This window comes from Anolis carolinensis, chromosome 1, assembly GCF_035594765.1.
Source record: "Anolis carolinensis isolate JA03-04 chromosome 1, rAnoCar3.1.pri, whole genome shotgun sequence".
Lineage (NCBI taxonomy): Eukaryota > Metazoa > Chordata > Lepidosauria > Squamata > Dactyloidae > Anolis > Anolis carolinensis.
The window spans coordinates 354,426,936-354,446,478 of NC_085841.1; the positions used below are offsets into that span (position 1 = coordinate 354,426,936).

The 19,543-nt window shown below is 40.9% G+C and overlaps 1 pseudogene; it reads right to left on the minus strand.

Moving 5' to 3' along the window:
• Positions 1-19,186, minus strand: part of LOC100553355 (GTP-binding protein 8-like) — a 68,925-nt pseudogene extending 49,739 nt beyond the window's left edge.
• Positions 19,187-19,543: the final 357 nt, after the last annotated feature.

Here is a 19,543-nt window from a genome sequence, read left to right on the forward strand (position 1 = left end):
TTGGCAGGGAGACAAGATGCAACGCCCGGTCTACTCGAGAGTAGCGCGCTGCAGAAACTAGAGTCGATGTGAATTCCTCAACTGACACGTTGACACCACAAAGGTCAGTCTGCGCCCAGAACTTTTATGGGACTACAATCTCCCCTCAAGCCAGGTGTCTGAACACTCTTTCCCAAGGGAAAGTGGACTAAAGTCAACAACTTGCCAGATGCAACCCTCCCGGGAAACTCTCAAGGGAACTGGCTTAATTAGCGCTTGCTTTCTCTGCTAATCTAGCGCTTTTTCTCTTATTCTGCTTCTCTGAGCGGGATGTTTCCCAAAACAATCTTTGGTCAAAAGGAGCGCTCTCTGGAGAACCGGGCTCTGGCTCAAGGGCCTTTGTAATTAAATGTGGGCTAAAACTGTCAACAGGGGACATCTGGAAGGGAGCAGAATCTTCCGGAAATGGCACAAACCCCATATCTTCTTCGGTCTGATCCATAATGGTGACGGGGTCATGACTCGAGTGTCTCTGAGACACTACACCTGACATCATCCAGAGAGCCAAGGACAAGGTAGTATGAGGTATCATGGCAGGAAACTACCATAATATGGATGGCAGGGGGGATCCCTAAGGTGGTGCCCAGTGGCATTGAACCATCTTTTTAAACAGAGGTTGCATTTATTTATTTATTTATTTATAGTATTTATATTCTGCCCTTCTCACCCCGCAGGGGACTCAGGGCAGATCACAATGTACACAAACAAGGCAAACGTTCAATGCCATATGAACATAGAGACATAGACAGAGACAGACGCAGAGGCAATTCAACATTCTCCAGCTTCCAGCTTCCTGAGGGGATGCTCGATTCCGGCCACAGGGAGAGCAGCTGCTTCATCATCCACTGTGACATCTTGATGAATACTTCCTCATTCCAAACAGCTGCTGGACGATTTTTATGATGTTGTAAATTAGTTAGCCTCCCCGCAAAGCGGTACTTAAATTCCTACTTTATAGATGCAACTATCTTTCAGTTGCTTAAGTCAACAACGAGCAGGGACTATTTATTTTTTTACATGGTTGGGTGCTCACTCCGACATGGGCTGGCCTCGAACTCATGCCCTCTTGGTCGTAGTGATTTATTGCAGCTGGCTACTTAACCAGCTGCACCACAGCCCGGCCCCATGGCCATTTGTCAGCTTGAATTGTATATTCCAGCATGGCTTAATGGGGTTGGACTGGATGGGCCTTGGAGTCTCTTCCATCTCTATGATTCTATAAGTCTAAAGTTTCTTTATTTGGAAATCCTCTTCAAATATTTTAAAGCTGTGGATAATTTAATCTGTGAGTGCACAATTCATGGATACGGAAATCCAATTTTAATGTCAGAAATAAAGGTTTCTCATTCATTTGTGATAAAGATAACCAATTAATCTCTAGTACCAACATTCATTATTATCAAATTAGTTTTCAAACCTACTGTTCCAAGCTGTGAATGGCCACCACTTCAAAAAAGAACTGGACAAATTCACAGGGCATAAACAGTTACTATCAATGGCTACCAGCTAGGATGGCTAATATTTTGCTTCCAGGGTTATAGGCACCAGTCCTCTAAATAACACAGTCACTGGAGAGCAACAGCAGGAGAGGACTGTTTTCATAATGACTTCTTTGTTAGTGTCCCCGTAGGTATATCTGGCTGTTATATTAGTCTTTTAAGGTGCCACGGGCTTTTTCTTTCTTTAGCAACACAATGACAAAAGCTACCTCCCTGTATTTCTTCTTGCTCATTCTCTCTCATCCTTATTCTCTCTCCCTCCCCTCTTTGTACAAGTATAGAGTTTTCAAAGAAAAAGCCATCAAATTAAAAAAAATTAAAAATTCCATTCAGAAAGCACTTTAATAGAGGCTGGAAGCTAAGTGGAGATTGGATTTAATTTAGGCCAATCCTCTGCTGAATTTCAGATAAAGGGTTTCTTCTCTCTTCCCCCCCCCCCCCTAATCTAGTGGCAGGCCAGATAAAAATACCCCATTTCTATCCTGGAGGCAAATTTTTCTGCCAATTTTCTTGGCAGAATGGGAAAAGGGAGGGGTTCTAACTGTGAGAAAGCTATGGCATTAAAATTGCACTTGAAGTAGAAAGGGTTTTGGAATTGGAGACACTGCTTAACATTCATGTTTCCTTGTTGTGAATGTGTTGGATCCCTCCCCTCCCCTTGCTTGTATTTTATGCGATTTAAAATGATGTCAAAACATTACCATCTATTTTATAAGTGCAGCAGAAGGGGGCTCAATCATTTTGCAAAATGCAAACATGATCACCTGAAATCATAAACCCAGATTTCCATGTCCTCCCTTTTCCACCCATCCAGCTCAAGCAAAATATTTCCAAGGTTAATTTATTTCTCTAATTGATAGCCATTGTCCTCAGTTATGCTTTTGTTGTGATTTTTCTCATGGCTGGAGGCTTTGGTAGTAATTTGGTAAGGATGCATGTGTACAGGCATTCAAGGGGATCTGTTCCCTTGAATGGAACAATTTGAAAAAACACGATGGGAAAAATAAAAGGCCCGCCAGAGGCAGATTCCTTTAGAGGTGTGAAGCAGGAAGCTTTGAACGAAATGAAAGTCTCCACTTGGAAAATACATTATTGAGCTGCCGTATCTGACTATCATCTGAGACAAAACATTCTGTTTTTCTCCAGATTCTCCACTTTCTTATGCCAAGAGATGGAGGATAATGAGCAGAATTTTAAAAAATGCATGTTTTCCAACTGTCATGATTTGGCAGGGAGAGTTTAGATGAATTGTCTGCTATCCCAGTTTTTCAGCTGCCTTTAAAGTGTCCCATTTTCTCTCTCTTCCTCCCACCCTTCCCCATTGTCCTCAGCTTACTTTAATTGCTGGAAACTGAGTCCAAAAATACAAAAGTAGTTTGCACTCAAATCAAGGAGAAGAGAAGAGAGGCAAGAATTTTGCCCTTCTCTGTAGGCCCAGTCAAAAGCAAACTGCTGTAGGGTCTCCTAGCTTGTATGTTCTTCCTCATTAATGTCTGCCATTTTGACCACTCCCTATTGTTGCTAGGCCATAAATGTCCCAGTTTTCCTCTGTGAAATGTTGGAAGATAGGACTACTTCGTATAATTCCAGACATGGATGAGCAACCCAACTTTCACCGAGAGGCAGCATGATATGCTAAGTATAGAAGTCATGAAACTCATGGAGTGACCTTGAGTCAGTTTTTCTTCCTTTGAGCTTGATTCCTGAATCATTAAGTCTACCTAGATCCAGGACAATAATAGGACCACTTTGATCAGACTTTGTCTGGATTTTCAAATTGTTCCATTCTGGCCACTGTGACGGTATGGATGAGGGTGAACAAATTGAGGTTGAATCCAGACAAGACGGAGGTCCTCCTGGTCAGTTGTAAGGCCAAACAGGGTATAGAGTTACAGTCTGTACTAGATGGGGTCACACTCCACTTGAAGGCACAGGTTCGCAGCTTGAGAGTCCTCCTGGACTCATCGCTGGGCCTGGAACCTCAGGTTTCAGTGGTGACTAGGGGGGCTATTGCACAATTAAAACTTGTGTGCCAGTTGCACCCATATCTTGGGAAGTCAGACTTAGCCACGGTGGTCCATGTTCTCATTATATCTAGGATAGACTACTGCAATACACTCTACATGGGGTTGCCTTTGAAGACTGTTTGTAAGCTTCAAATAGAGAGGTAGCCAGGTTAATAACTGGTGTGGCATACAGGGAGCACACAACTCCCATGCTGCATGAGCTCCACTGGCTGCCAGTTAGCTACTGAGCACAATTCAAAGTGCTGGCTTTGGCCTATAAAGCCCTAAATGGTCATTGCCCAGTTTACCTGTTGGAACACATCTTCCTCTATGAACCACCGTGGAGATTAAGATCTTCCGGGGAGGGACTGCTCTCAGTCCCACCATCATCACAGGCATGATTAGCGGGGACGAGAGACAGGGCCTTCTCAGTGATTGGCCCCCGGCTATGGAACTCCCTTACTGGCGAGATTAGATCAGCCCCCTCCCTCCTGCTCTTTAGAAAGATGGTAAATATTATACTATACTAATATTATATTATATAATATAATATATTATAGTATATTATACTATACTAATATTATAATACATTGTATATACATGTAATATTGATAATAATATTATGATGTAATACAATGCAATAATAATTATAATTCACTATTATAATTGTATATTTATATTACATGCAATATTACTAATAATATTGTGATATAGTTGTATAATATAATATATTGTATGTATATATACTTGTAAACCGCCCTAAGTCCCCTTCAGGGTGAGAAGGGCGGTATATAAATGTCGCAAATAAATAAATAATAAATAAATAAATACCTGGCTGTGGGACCAAGCCTTTGGTGCAGTGCAATAATGACAGCAATAGCAAATTTCACCCTGCTGACTGGATACAGTATGATTGTCTTGCGATGGTTTTCAATAATGGTTTTAATATGAAGAAAACTGATTTTAGTGTTCATTTATATTTATGATTTATTTTATGCTTCAGCATTGAATGTTTTCCATATATATGTTAAGGACCCTTCGGGGTGAGAAGGGCGGAATATAAATGTGTTAAATAAATAAATAAATTACTGTGTCCAGTTCTGGGCACCACAATTCATGAAGGGTGTTGACAAACTGAAATGTGTCCTGGGAAAGGCAACCAAAATGACCAAAGGCCTGGAAGCCATGTTCTGTGAGGAGCTTGGACAACTGTCCATGTTTAGCAGAGAAACCTGGGAGGGGACATGATAGCCATGTTTAAATAATTGAAATGATGTCATATTGAGGAGGGGACAAGCTTGTTTTCTGCTCCTCTGGAGACTAAGAAACAGAGCAATGGATTCAAATTGCAGGAAGAGATTCCACCTAAACTTTAGGAAAAACTTTCTGTTGGTAAAAATCATTTGACAGTAGAATATGCTGCATTGTAGTCCGATTCATCTTTCGGGAGTACTTTGATTATGGATTCTTGCATGGCAGGGGGTTGGGCTGGATGGCCCTTGTGGTTTCTTCCAACTCTCTGATTCTGTGATTTTATGCACTTCAGTCTCCCAGCTGAAGCAGTGAGGCAGGCTTCTGTCATGAGTTTAACATTAGAAGCACATTTCTCTCTTATACTTGAAAAAATGTACTTCCAGCATGTGAAAGAATAAGAAATGTTCAACCACGAAAGGCACATACACACACCCTACTGTGATTCTGTCTGGGCAATTTTTCCAGAGGGTAGAGATGATTCAGTTGCATTGCTACATGAGGACAACTGAATCATTAAATTATGTCAGAAACACACAAGAAAAAGTGCAGTTCCTGTTGTAAACAATTAGAAGAAGGAATGGCTAAAGAAATGGAACATTTTAAAATGTCCTAGGCAATTCCGTCTGTCAGCTGGGCTGTAGCACAAGGATCCTTGCAGAAACAGACCCACTTTGTAAAATTACCAACAGAGATGAAAATCTTCTATTATTTTGTCTTTATAGATGAAGATAAATACTTATTCACTGGGAAAGAAAAAAAATATTCCTTTGGGGTCTTCTCCCCATATCCAGACATTGCATAATATTGTTGAACATTATTCTGCAGAGAAGAAAATGTGGGGCTTTTTGCACATAAAGGTTTTATGTGCAGAAAACATACAGTGGAAAGAACTTTTTATGGATGAAAACCATTTTTTGCACGGAAAACGTTTTTTGTGTGTACAATATCCTACATTAACTTTAAACCCAAAGTGGGCAAGAAGTCATTGTTGGGTGTCCAGATGACATCCAAGGACCTCTAGTCCTTGATGTGTGTGTATGTGTGTGTGTGGCGGGGGGAGGAGGTATCAAGGCCTTTAGTATCACAGGAAACATTGTCGCACATTCTGTTAGTGAATTATGATACTTTAAATCTAGTTTATGATACCCTAATCCCATTTTGGGTTGTTTGACTTTAGTTGAATCATAAAGTAGGAAAAAGCTCCATAAAGCATCAAATCCGACATCCCATTCTTTGCAGAAAACTCAATTGAAGAATCCTCAGCAGATAGTTATGTAGCCTCTTTTTCAAGTGGAGTTTGGAATTTTGTACTAATCACACAACCATCAAAATCCCCCAAACACCACATTTTTGGTAATATGTCCTCCAATATTACTTTATTGGCTGTAGTCATACTGCAGAATTAAAGCAGTTTGAAACAATAGTAACTGTTATGGCTCAATGTTTTGAATTGTTTTGAGTCTCCTTTTTGGAGAGAAAAGGTGGGATATAAATAACAACAACAACAACAACAACAACAACAACAACAACAACAACAACAACAATGCTATGGAATATGGAGATCTGTAGTTTTTGTGAGGCATTTATCTTTCTCTGCTTATTGGTGGAGTAGCCCTAGAAGATGGAGCTGCCTACCAGACATCTCCTGATTCAAGATCTTAACCATCATGTGCAAATACAACATTGATTTCACCCAGTGGACACTAATCCATCCCTAATGAAAGCATAGAAGTTAATTGGCAAGTAGTTCATGTCAGCTGTCCTCAGGCCTAACTAAAATTAAGTGTCCCAATGCTGCATCACATATTTTGAGTTGAGAAGGCCCATGATTGAATTGTCCCGCATTTTCAGGTACTATTTGGAAAACACATCAAATTCAAGCTGTGGAGAAGTACTGCCCTTCATTGCAGACAATACTAGGCTGAAAAAACTAATGGCCTCACTTACCTGGAATTCCAAAATCTGGAATACTCCAAAATCTAAAATTGTCAACATGACATTATGTAAATATCCAATATTCAGGTGGGGAGAAAAAATATATGGAACAATTTTGGCTCCAAGCATTTCAGATAAAGAATACTCAGCCAAAAAGGGCTTCAATCAAGACCAGGGAACATGGGAAATTATAATGAAAAAAGATAAAAAGTTAATAAGAATATTATAACAACAACTGCTAAAACGGGCAACAAAAGAAAAATACACAAAAGAATGTATGATAAAATGGGCAAAAGACATAGGCCATAGTTTGAATCTGGAATATTGGGAAAAAACTTTGAAAGAAAAATTAAAATATACGGCCGCAACTAATATCAGAGAGAACTGGTATAAGATGCAATATAGGTGGTACTACATGCCAGAAAAACTATCAAAATTTAATAAAAAGAAATCTAATATGTGCTGGAAATGCAGGAAAAAAACTGGGACATTTTTTCATCATTGGTGATCCTGTGAGAAAATTAAAGAATTTTGGAAGACTGTTCACGAAATGACACAAGAAATTGTAGGAATTAAATTTAAATCAGAAACGGAAATGTATTTATTAAGTTTTACGAACACAAAATTTAAGAAAAACGAAGATAATTTTTTTTTATTTAAGCACAGCGGCAAGATTAACAATTGCAAAGATCTGGAAAGGAAAAAGACTCCCAACCCCCGAAGAATGGATAATAAGAATACTAGACATAGTACAAATGGATAAGTTAACACAAAAAATAAGAGAAGGGAAAAATAAAACAGACTGGACAAACTTTATAAAATTCCTAACAAAAAGAAGAATGGATTTTATGATAGACCTGTCTAATATATAAAGTTGATTAAACAGAATACAAAAAGACACAATTAATGAAAGAAACAACTCCGAAGCCAAGATGGGAAGTATAACCCGATTTTTTTCTCTCTTTTCTTCTTCTTCTTTGTTTTTGTCTTTTTTTTAACCTCTATTTCTATGTTTATTTTTCCTCTTGATACTTTCCCACTTTTCTATTGATATATTGTTCCACCACTTTCAATGTATCATGTTTCACTATAAAAAAAAAAAAAAATATTCACAAAAAAAGAAAAGAATACTCGGCCTATATTCTTATTTTTCTAAGTAAGGCTACAGTCAGCAGCAAAAACACATAGATATCCAAAGCCCAGGGGCTGGTAATTAGATGTATTTCTCTTCGTCTTTCTAATAATCCTAGATTGGCCTCAGAAACCCTATACATCCTTGCAGAGCCATTCTTAGGCCCTGTTCGTTTCTGGCATAATGTGGATTGTTACTCAGCACTCTACAGATGGTTCTGAAAGGAGCATTTACGGGACAGCTCTTTGCTGCTCTCTGAGTCTGAATGATACTCGTATTCATGTAATAATCCTTTCACATGTAGTTATTGTCTTCAGCCTCATTATTTCTCCCTTAGCCATCCTAGTTTAGTTGTTGGCTCATTGTGCCCCATTCTGTTGACAGTGTATTTCCTGGTGGGGAGCAGAAAAATGGGGCCACTTCCCAGAGAAGCTGTAAATGCCTACTATGTTGAGATAAAGCAGGCAAAGCATTAAGAGGCTTTTACAACACAAATATCTGTAATTATTACCCAATATGGTCAGCACCGTATTAGCAACATATACAAGCATAAGTACATGTTATGCTTGAGTATGTCATTTATTCTTTTGTTGTTGTGGAGACTGGTATTTCAGTTCCTTCTCCCACATTGTCCCAAACCCCTCTGAATGTTGATGCTTCTTCACTCCCAACATCCCTTCTCAGCCACACCTGTATAAGTCCATAAGATTCATCTTCTCTTTCTGGAACTAAAAGTTGTCTATAGGAAGTGGCTTGGTGAGAATGTTTGCAATCATCTCTTTTGATGGACAGTACTTCATCTTGAGAAACTTTGGTTCAGCAATTCCAAGTTCCTCTAGTAACTGGCATAGACACATAAGTTTCTTGAATGCTTGAGCAGCTGGTGCATGTTCTTCTTTGGTAGGTTTCAACAGGTGGGAAAGTTGCAAGAACAACAAGAAAAGAACACTAGTTCATCGAGAGAAAGCCCATTAAGGATGTTAAAAAGACTCACAAAATTTCTCATTCTTGAAAATAGAGGATATCTCAAGACATTATGCCAGCCTGCCACAGATGCACACGTCTCTGTAAGATTTTTCTGCTGCAGCACAATAAGGAATGTGTTTTGTCCCTTGTGGATGCAATCATTTGCACAAAGATTTCTCTGCCCAAAACTACTTTGTCTCTCCTTTTTCAGGGAATTTATTTTTCATCTTTTCTTTTCTCTTTATGAAGCGAAGTATCCCATTCAGCGAGCGCAGTCAGACTGGCTGATGGATGGAAACAATGCAAAAGTGCCATCCGATGTTTCCAATTTTAAAAACCTATAAAACAAGTTAGCAGCAATCACAATTTTCTGCAATTGCTCAATTTGCACAAAAATAATCCTCTCAGGTGCAAGAACTCAAACTGACAAAAAGCAAGAAATAAGACCATGCACCAAGGTACCCCGCTACCTCGCAGCTGAGGAGGAAAACGGTGCTGCTTCTCATTCTCATGCATGAGACTGGAACAAGATTGGATTTGTCTAACACAGACAAACCAGCTCCCACTCTAGTTGGTGAGAAACATATAGGGCCTTAGAGGTAGCAGATGCCCTGTCAGAGATCCCTCTTGTCCCAGGGCAAGTAGACTTCAGGTTCATCTTCACTAGTACTTTATGCCAAAAGGGGAGGGGGAGAGAGAGATCATCTCCATGGTGGTTGCACAATGCACAGAGTAAATTCAGGGTAATACAGCCGGTACCACTGCATACTATTTTCCCTAGAGCTCAGGTAACCTGAAGACAGAGGATGGCCATATCTTGCTACCACCACATCTACCATTTGCTGTCCACCAGGAATGATAACAGAGTTGTACACTGCTCAGTGCCTGGAGCAACAATATCCAGAGCACTGAATGGGGCAGGTCATCCTCTCTCCTTTCTCACTGCAGTTCTGGCACCACTGAGCCATGCAGCTAACATCCAGCCACTGGACCACTTTGAGGGTGTGGAATATAACCTCCATATATGAGCTGGTTTGGGGATGTGGAGTGTACTTTATTTATTTACAGTATTTATATTTTGCCCTTCTCACCCCTAAGGGGATCAGGGCAGATCACAATATACACGTAATTTGCAAACATTCAATGCCATATACACATAGAACAGAGACAGATACAGAGGCAATTTAAACTTCTCCAGCTTCCTGAGGGTATGCTCAACTCCGGCCACAGGGGGAGCAGCTGCTTCATCATCCACTGCGACAGCAACTTCCTCATTCCAAACGCTTGCTGGACGATTTTTTAGGGTATCGTAAATTTGTTAAATTAGCCTCCCCACATATAAGTGGTACCTAAATTTCCTACTTGATAGATGCAACTATCTTTCGGGTTGCTTAGGTCAGCAACAAGCAGGGGCTATTTATTTTATTTTAATAGTCGGGTGCTCATTCCGCCACTGGCTGGCCTCAAACTCATGACCTCTTGGTCAGAGTGATTTATTGCAGCTGGCTACTAACCAGCCTGCGCCACAGCCCGGCCCAGCAATGCTGATTAGGAGTATCCCATGCCAGATCAGCATTGCCATTTCCACCCTGTCAAGATGCTCCCTTGCTCTACCTGTACAGTATTATACCTGTATCTGCGAGACCAATATGTGGTTTTATTTGCCTGGGTCTGACAAAATATGACCTCTCTTGGAATTTTTTAGGTTCTATGGGCAATTTTATAGTATGCTTCTGCCAGTCATGATCATAGTCATGTTGGAGGACCTAGCAATGCCCAGAGACATGTCCTCTCAATTGTTCATTGAATAGGTTCACTATTACCCACAGTTTTGCATATCTATGTGAAGTCCTGAAATGTATCCCTCATGGTTCTGGATAGTCTGACAGCACATGGAAAGACTCCTGTAGTTCAAACAATGGCCTATCCTGACTATGGTCAGCTTCAGTCGAGTGTCCTGTTTTCCACAAGCTAGTCAGATGCTCTGGGAAGCAGGATATAAAACTAACAGCTGTTATATCTCAATTGGGCATCATGTGACTTGTAGATATTTCACATACAGTAGAGTCTCACTTATCCAAGGTTCTAGATTATCCAAGGCATTTTTGTAGTCAATGTTTTCAATATATCATGATATTTTGGTGCTAAATTAATAAATACAGTAATTACAACATAACATTCCTGCATATTGAACTACTTTTTCTGTCAAATTTGTTGTATAACATGATGTTTTGGTGCTTAATTTGTAAAATCATAGCCTAATTTGATGTTTAATTAAGGCTTTTCCTTAATCCCTCCTTATTATCCAAGATGTTCGCTTATCCAAGGTTCTGCTGGCCCGTTTAGCTTGGATAAGTGAGACTCTACTAAACCTAAATTCTGCTAAGGAGGTAGATAGTACAGCATTTTCTTCAAGACTACAGAAGCAGAGCTGTGCATGCAGTAATATCATGCATGGAAAAGTATCTAGATCAAAGGAAGTAATCATGCCATTCTATTCTGCTTTGGTCAGACCTCAGCTGGAATGTAGTCCAGTTCTGGGTACCACAATTCAAGAAAAATATGATCAAGATGGAATGTGTCCAGAGAAAGACAAGCAAAATGATCAAAGGTCTGGAAACCTCAACCCGTGAGGAGTGGCTTAGGGAGCCGGGTACATTCAGCTTGGAGAACAGAAGGATAAGAAGGGACATGATTGCCATTTTTAAATATAAGATGTCATATTAAATATGAAGTAGGCTTCTTTTCTTCTGCTATAGAGATTAAGACACAAAGAAATGAATACAATCTATTGGAAAATAGATTGCACCTAAACATTAGGAAGAACTTCCTGGTGATAACAGCTGTTTAACATCTGATTATGCTGCCTCGGAGTGTGATGGAGTCTCCTTCTTTGGAGGTTTATAAACAGAGATTGAAAGGCTTTTTGTCAGGACTGTTCTGATTCTTGCCTAGTAGAATAGGGTTGGACTGGATGGCCCTTGTAGTTTCTCCCAGCTACTATTCTTTGATTCTATTTGGCAGTCAGTATGTAACATTGCCATTCAACAACAAAGGGGGAAAAAATCCCTGTTCCTACTTCGGAATTTACACAGAAGCCGAAGCTGGTTCATCAAAGGATCTTCTCTCTTATGAAATGCATTTCAGACTTACGCCTTGGCAGAGAGTCGAGAGCCATGAGCTCACAATATGTATACATTAGCAAAGTCACCCATGGGAATACAAAGTGCTCATGTGCAGGAGTAACTTTCAAGTTAGCCAAGCATCTGAAACTCAAAGATTGCTTATCTCTAAAACCAGGCACCCAAACAAGCCATCAGCAACGTCTGTAGCATAAACAACTTGGATCCAGTTGTTCTATTCACTGTTTTCTTTTTTAAATCTTTGTTCTTTTCCCAGTTGATCTATTCATTGAGGTTCAGCTTTTGGCAAAGTCTGAACCAAAATGTAGCCATATTGGAATGCGTAGCAAATCTCTGTAAAATTCTACTTGTGGAGATTTATATTATGCAAGTCCGATGTAGGATCTTAACAATGATATCTGCTTTCTGCCCCCATTCTTTGCATGTCTAACAGCTTTAATTTTCCACCTCCAGATTTGTCAGAAATCACCAAGGCCTCATCTGCTATTAACTCACCCTGACTGGTTAGACTAGGAAGAATCTGTCCTCTTCTTCAGGCTGGTTTTCCATGAAGAATGAAAGCTTTCTTCTGGTCTGTTTCTCTGCCAACCTGATTTGCATAGTCTTTCTAACTCATTTATTTATTTATTTATTTATTTATTTATAAAAAATTATTGAAAGTATTTGAGTGTCACATATCCTTCGATTGTCCCTATTTGGAGAGGGCGGTTCTAGTTCATCTAGTTCTATTGTTGGTCCTTTTCATCTGCTTTCAAAACATCCCAGTTTTGCTCTTCCTACTTTCCCTTGTCTTCAGTGTAGGAGCCCCCAGTGGTGCAGTGGGTTAAACCCATGTGCTGGCAGGGCTGCTAACTTGAAGGTTGGGTTGCTAACATGAAGGTTACCAGTTCAAATCCAACCTGGGGAGAGCGTGGATGAGCTCCCTCTATCAGCTCCAGCTCCATGCAGGGACATGAGAAAAGCCTCCCACAAGGATGAAAAAACATCTTTGCATCCCCTGGGCAACGTCCTTGCAGAATGGCCAATTCTCTCACACCAGAAGCAACTTACAGTTTCTCAAATCATTCCTGAGACACACACACACAAATCTTGCTCTATTACTCTACTACTCTATTAACTCAATAGTGTTGCAGGGGGGGGGGGGGGATATCATCCTATCCAGTAGGCAAAAGCAAAAAGCTTTCTTACTTCATACCTTCTTCCTGATTAAAAAAAACTTTGGCATCTGCAAAGCAACCCTGGAGTTTATCCTAATCAATAGGGAGGAACTTGTGACTGGAATCAAAATGGTTGGTAGTTTAGTGGGGAGAGAACATGGTGCATCTATGTCACGTATCATGTTCCGCAGTTGATGGTGGTTGGGAATGTCAGGCCTAGCAGTTGATGATGGAAGGGGTTAATGTAAATCTTAGTTCTACAGGATTGAATAAATTGTAAGTAGGAGTTACAGGTGAAAGCAAGTAAGGGTGGAGGCATGCAAGAGATAGGATGCAGCTAGGTTGTACAGCGTTCCCTCACTACTTGGCGGTTCACTTTTCACAGATTCGCTGTATTGCAGTTTTTCAATAAACTCTAAAAGACTATTATAAATCATAAAAAATTACAATTTACAGCCTAAGGAAGGGAGGAAGGAGAAGCCAAAGGGAGAGAAAAGGAGCCCAAGCAGCAACGGGAGGAAAAGGAGGCGATTTATCAACACAGGATTTGTTGATAAAGACTTAAAATAGTGTATATCTACTAAAATATTGTATAAACATTACAATAAATTAAGTATCCCTACTTCGTGGATTTTCACTTATTGCGGGTGGTCCTGGAACCTAACCCCAGCGATAAGTGAGGGAACACTGTACTGGATATAAGGAGCTAGCCTGGAGAATGATATTTGGGAGAAAAATATTTGCCCTATTTTGGCTGTGGATGCTGCTGGTTTTTGCCTCAGGTTTGTAGATTTTTGGTATCCTGACCTGTCTCTTGAACTCCTTGAACCTGGAACCTCTGGACTGGCCGTTGACTATAGTATAGACGAGGGGTCCCCAAACTTTTAAAACAGGGGGCCAGTTCACTGTCCATCAGACCGTTGGAGGGCCGGACTATAGTTGGCCACCGAGCAATAATAATAATAATGATTGAAAGAGACCCCTTGGGCCATTTAGACCAACCCCCTTCTGCCTTTTAGTAACACTACCAAAAGCACAAGCAAAGCACCCCTTAATAATTAATTATTAATCAAATAAATAATTAAATAATAATTAAAATACCGTGATAAAAAGCACAAGCAAAACATTGGAATGCACGCATCGGGCGAGGGAGGCGATGGCAGTGGGAAAGATGCACAGTCACACATGGGGTGAGAGAGGAGGGAAAGCCTTGCTCTCCTTCTCCTTCGTGCTGCATGCGCCTTCCTCCACAGAGGAGGAGGGAGTTGCTGCTGCAGGGGCCAGATAAATGGTTTCAGGGGCCACATGTGGCCCGTGGGCCGTAGTTTGGGGACCCCTGGTATAGACTCTTGATCCTTGGACTTTAGTCATTGAACTTTTGGCGTTTGACTATTGGACTGGACCTTTTTTTACTATGGTGTCTTCTTGTATCTGCATCAGCGTTTGCTATCAGTTTTGTTTTATTCTGTGGCTGAGTGCTATCTTTATGTTTTACATTGGGACAGTTAGAGAGTAAGTGCTACTTTAATTAAACAGTTTAACACAAGCTAGGTGTTTGCTTTGGTTCACCTCTGCCTGAGTACCAGCAGAGCCCTGGCATCCTGACAATCTATCCTGAATAAATAATGCAGTTTATGCCATTTTAACTGTCATGTAGTTAAACTCCCAGAAATCCCAGCCAATTTACCAGCTGTTGGGATTTCTGGGAGTTGAAGGCCAAAACATCTGGGGACCCACAGGTTGAGAACCACTGGTTTAGATGGACCCCATTTAATGCTATAACTCATGATTGAGGGATAAGCTAAATAAGAGTAGAGGCAGCCATTTCAAGAAAGCTCAGGAGAATAGTAGGCATAATCCAATGGTCAGTGATGTCTTAGTTACCATATTGGCTGAAGTGGCTGGAACAGGTGTTCAGTTAAATGCAAATGGAACAAAATATATCCCACATCTTAACCCACTTTCTCCTGCAAGTAACCAATATTTTCTACATATATTGGTTGTTTTGGTACTCACGTTCGCAAACTGAAGACTTATTTCCAGGAAGATGTGGCTTGATTATGAATTTAGCTGTCGATAGATACATAACCCAGCTTCTAATGAGGCCAGAATAGTAAATAATTCTCACTGTTTGTGTCCATAGGAGCCTGTACCTCTGTGACTGGTATTCAAAGATAGATATAACCTTTGAGTAAAGATACTCCATTTAGATTTGAGCTTACACCAGGTGACTAATATTCTCTCTAGCATATGATTTTTTCTATTATGTTGAGCCATTACAGAAAAGGCCCTGCAAAGGTTTTTAATAGTTGCAATAGCTCAACATACTGTTACTCTCCATAAATCTTTGGGACAGACAGTCTGTATGAAACATTTGTAATTAATACACTAAATATGAGAAGCTAGTGAGAGATTGAGAGTATTACAGAATAAGAAGAAAATACATTATTATAATAAGAAATGAAGCACATTCTGTTCCCAAGCGGCACAGATGAAAATGACTAATTAAAGAATAATATTTCATTGGCTGCCAACTCAATCAAAGTTTAGATAGACAAACCAGCAATTACAGGAAGGAGATAATCAGTTGTGCATTTAAAATACTATCTGCCAAGCAACTTGTCCTTTAATTAGATGTGCAATTTTGAAAGAAAAAAAATTGGATTGTTCGGAAATGAAGGAAAAGCAATAATCATATGAAGAGTGGAGCCTCAGTCGGGTTTATCTCCATCAGCAGGAATCAATTAAAATAAAACAATAAATTGCAATTGTTTAGATTGTGTTCCGTGATTGCAATTAAAAACTCCACATTAGCTACCCCAGATGGAGAAAGATGGATTTTTGGGGGGCAGGAGTTTTAAAGGGGAATAAATAAATAATGCACAATGAAAATCTGAAGATGGTTTCAAATAGATAGATTCGTTTATTTTAAGTTTCACTGATCACCTAGGCCAATGGTTCTCAATCTTCCTAATTCTGTGACCCCTTAATACAGTTCCTCATGTTGTGGTGACCCCCAACCATAAAATGATTTTTGTTGCTACTTCATAACTGTAATTTTGCTATGGTTATGAATTGTAATGTAAATATCTGATATGCAGGATGTATTTTCATTCACTGGACCAAATTTGGCACAAATGCGCAATACATCCAAATTTGAATACTGAAGGGGCTGGAGTTGATTTTGTCATTTGGGAGTTGTAGTTGCTGGGTCTTATAGTTCACCTACAATCAAAGAGAATTCTGAACTCCACCAATGATGGAACTGAACCAAACTTGGCACACAGAATTCTTGCGACCAACAGAAAATACCGGAAGCATTTGGTGGGCATTGACCTTGAGTTTTGGAGTTGTAGTTCACCTACACCCAGCCTTCGCTCCCAAAGGAGTTCCTAAGACCATCAGAAATATGTTTTTTTCTGATGGTCTTTGGCAACTCCTCTGACATCCCCTTTGCAACCCCCCCCCCCAGGGATCCTGACCTCCAGGTTGAGAAATGTTGACCTAGGCACAGGTTTATGCCGCTAATCCTAGGAAATATGGACAGTCACATATTTAATTATGTAAATCCTGTCCTCTATATAAAGATCTTCTGGCAATGAATGATAAGGTCAGCTCAACCAATTTAAAACAATGTAAACAATATAAATGTTTACAAGACATATTAAACTATTTAACAGCTTAAAAGAGGACAGAGTGAAATTGGCACTATAATTTAAGAAGGATATTGACAAGCCAGAGCGTGTTCACAGAAGGACATCTGAAATGTAAAGGGTCTGGAAGCCAAGTCCTATGAGGAATGGCTTAGAGAGCTGGATATGTTTAGCTTGGAGAAGGTTAAGAGGGGACATGATAGTTATGTTTAAATATGAAAGGATGGCATATTGAGTAGAGTGCAAGCTATTTTTCTGCTGCCCCAGAGATCAGGACACAGAGCAAGGGGTTCAAATTTGGCTTGGAGAACAGAAGGTTAGGAAAGGACATGATAGACATATTTCAATATCTGATGTCATATTGAAGAGGAAGTAGGCTTGTTTTCCACTGCTGTAGAGACTAAGACAGAGAGCAATGCATTCAAACTACTGGAAAATATATTTCACCTAAATATTATAAGTCCTAAATATTATAAGTTTTCTGCTGCCCTGGAGACTAGGACATGGAACAATGGTTTCAAACTACAGGAAAGGAGATTCCACCTGAACATTAGGAAGAACTTCCTCACTCTGAGAGCTGTTCAGCAGTGGAACTCTCTGCTGCAGAGTGTGGTGGAGGCTTCTTCTTTGGAGGCTTTTAAGCAGAGGCTGGATGGCCATCTGTCGGGGGTGCTTTGAATGTGATTTTCCTGCTTCTTGGCAGGGGGTTGGACTGGATGTCCCATGAGGTCTCTTCCAATTCTATGATTCTATTCTATAATCCTTTCTGATAGAAAGAGCTGTGTGGAAATGTGGAATATGGTTCCTCTAAGTGGAGTCTTCTTCTCTGAAGGTTTTTAAGGCTGGATGGCCATTTCCTTTTATTGTGTATATCTACATGGAAGAATGTGGTGGACTGGATGATCCTTGGGTCTCTTCCAATGCTACCATTCTATGATTTTTAACCATGTACATAGATTTGGTATTCAGATAACAGTAACATTGGCACCAGATGGGCATTTAATAGAAAGGTGTTCTATCAGAGCAAAGAAGCACTGACTTCCATATTAGTCGGAGGATGAATCCATGCTGAAGTTTAAACTAAACTATCAAGGAGCTATCCAAGGTGTTGAATCTGTTGAGGGATGTGGTTCAGCACTTCAGAAATTCTAGAATCGATGAGTGACTCCTGGAAATGTCACAGGGGTGAGTCCCTGGTGGTGTCATTAAGCAAAATGCCTTGTCCAGGCAGATGCATAAGCAAAAGTAGGGACAGTAACTAGTTGACAAAAATCAATGAAAAGCAGCACTCTTGCCCTGAGGCTCCTCCACTAACCCTGAGGCTTGGTTGGCATGCTTTGGACAACATGGTCTGCAGGAAAATTTGTGACCTGTGGACTACCTATGTGCTGAAGAATTCCTTAAACTAAGGACTTTAAACAGTGGCTGGATGACCGTCTTTCTGGAGTGCTTTAGTTGTGTATTCCTGAATAGCAGGGGATGATACTAGATAGCCTTTGTGGCCAGATACATAGGTATCACATAATTCCATTGCTAAAACAGTCTCGTTGGCTATAAGTTCATTTGCAGGCCCAATTCAGAGTGCTAGCTATGATCTATGAGCCCTATGCAGCTTGGGTTCAGAGTATCTAAACAACTGTGGGTACAATATATTGTCACTGGGGTGTTTTGTGGTTTCCAGGCTGTATGGCTGATTGTGCATACATCTACACTGTATACTTAATGCAATTTGATACCACTCTTAACTTCCATGGCTCAAGATCTGTAGCCTTCTCTGCCAAAGATTGCTGGTGTCTCACCAAACTACAACTCTCAGAATGCCATAGCATTGAGTCATGACAGTAAAAGTGAGGTCAAACTGTGTTAAGTCTACAGTGTAGATGCACCCTGTATCTCCTAATATGAACCTACTATATTTATAGTCATGGTGGGATTGAGGGAATTTACACTGCTGTAACTATTCCTCAAAGAAATGAAGGCAGGAAAGGACATTTCCTTTTTTAAGCTTGTAGACTTTTGAAGAAATACAGTGGTCCCCTAGTATCCACTGGGGCTTGGTTTCAGTACCTTCTGTGGATACCAAAATCTATGGATGCACAAGTCACAGAATATGTAATATACATACAGTAGAGCCCTGCTTATCCAAGCTCCGTATTATCTGAGGCAAAGGCCCTACCCCGCTCGCTCTCTCACTCACCCTGCTGGGTCCCGGTGCTGCCGGAACCCAGCCGGGTGCATGAGGGAGGGACGGAGGGCGGGTGAATGAAGGAGGGTGGCAAAGGACCTTGCTCGCTCACTCGCTTCTTTGCCAGGCAGACCCCTGGTGCTGCCAGGACCTGGCGTGGCGAAGGAGCCAAGGGACAGAGGCGGGCAAGCAAAGGAGGGCAGTAAAGGCCCTCCATCGCTCACTAGCTAGCTCCTTCGCCAGGGCGGGCCCTGGTGCTGCCGGGACCCAGCATGGCGAAGGAGCCGAAGGACGGAGGCGGGTGAGCGAAGGAGGGTGGCAAAGGCCCTCCGCCGCTTACTTGATCGCTCCTTCGCCAGGCCGGGTCCTGGTGCTGCCGGGACCCAGCGTAGTGAAAGAGCTGAAGGATGGAGGTGGGTGAGCAAAGGTCCTCCGTCACTTGCTCGCTCACTTCTTCTCCAGGACAAGCCCTGGTGCTGCCGGGACCCGGTGTGGCGAAGAAGCCGAGGGACGGAGGCGGGTGAGCGAAGGAGGGCGGCAAAGGCCCTCCGTCGCTTGCTCTCTCTCTCTCTCT